This window comes from Galeopterus variegatus, unplaced genomic scaffold, assembly GCF_000696425.1.
Source record: "Galeopterus variegatus unplaced genomic scaffold, G_variegatus-3.0.2 Scaffold13372, whole genome shotgun sequence".
Lineage (NCBI taxonomy): Eukaryota > Metazoa > Chordata > Mammalia > Dermoptera > Cynocephalidae > Galeopterus > Galeopterus variegatus.
Window position 1 is genome coordinate 1 of NW_007739483.1, and position 1,690 is coordinate 1,690.

Sequence of the window (1,690 nt, forward strand, 5' to 3'; positions counted from 1 at the left end):
GTTGCAATCTGAATTAAGCAACTTGAATTCTTTTAAAAATGGAGTTTAACTAGCAGACAGAAAGACAAGGAGGCCGAATCAATGTAGAAACTCTGCATTTCGCAGCAGTGGTGCTGTGATCCTTCAAGTAAAGGGAGATCAGTGTGATGCCATTTTGAGCTCGCTGTGCATTGGAGCATAAAAGGAAGAGGTGGGTGAGAGCAAAGGCAAGCGAGAAGTCGACTGGCATGAGACACAGCGGGAGACAAAGGAGCAGTTAGACAGACGGTGGATGAAAAGACAGGGGCACATGGAAAGGTGTTCCACGATGACGCAGCTAAGCAGGGGGAAANTCACATGTTCTCACTTATTTGTGGGAGCTAAAAATAAATAAATAAATACACAAATAAATTGGGGGGGGAGGAAGAAGACACACCAATTTCAATTCCTTGAAGTTGATAAGACAAGCGAACAGATATGACGTTGTTGGGAGGGAGGGGGGAAAGGGAGGAGGGAGGAGGGAGGGAGGTTTCAGTAATGGGCCACAATAATCAACTATGTTGTATATTGAGAAAATAAAATTAAATTAAAAATAATTCAAAATAAAAAAGATGAATTTTTAAAAGGTGGCCATGAAAAATGGATTTGTTACCATGAGATAACAGCACTAATAATAATAGTTACTATTTTCTGGGTATTTACCATGTGTCCACTGTGTTAGTACTTCATGTAATCTATACAATAACTCAACAAGATGGCCTATCTTTCCATCATTATATACTCTGGAAAACAGGCTCAAAGAGTGTTTACAGACTCCTCAAAAAACTAAGTTATGGTCAAGCAAGCTCATAAGCCAGGTCCGTTGGACTTTAGTCTATTGTTTTTGAGTATTAGTATAAAACACATATTTCAGGCATGATATATGTTGATTGCTTCTGGCTGAGCCCATCTATTAGGTTCTATATAATATATATTTAGGGAAGATGAAAGACAATGTTGTCACTGAGTAGACAATAGGTTAAATGAGTGGACTCTGGAAACACGAGTGCCTCAGCTCATATCCTGGGGCAGTTTGACTAGTTAGCTCCTTTTGGACATGTTATTAATAATCGATAGCCTCAGTTTCTCATTTGTAAGATGTGGGTAATGATGGCACCTACTTCAGAGGATAACATGTAAAGTACTCAAAACATTGCAGGACACATAGGGCTCAATTATGTTAGCTGTTATTACATTCAACCTGTCTTCAATCCTATAGTAACCTTCTTTCGTTACCTAATTCTCTGTTATTTTTTTCCCTCTCTTACAAAAATTTGGTCAATACAGTCAGATATAGTAACTAATAAATTGATAACTATTCCATTAGCTTAAGCACTTTATAGAGAAAGGTATGCATTTAAATTGGTTAACAGACACAAAGAATGATTACATATTGTAATGATGAATAAGCTATCCTGATTTAACCATCATGTATTGTACACAGCTATCAATAGTCAACTTTGTACCCCACAAATATGTGTAATCAATTATGCCTTCATAAAAAATAAACTAAAAAAAGAAATTGTGAAAAAAAGGTTTATATATAATTCTGACTACCTATTTCCTACAAATATTTTCACTGTTTACGGTAATGCTTACTTTGGAAATTCATTGTATAATTATATAGGAAAATAAGCTTTAAATAAACCTTATTAACAATAAGTTTTTGTGA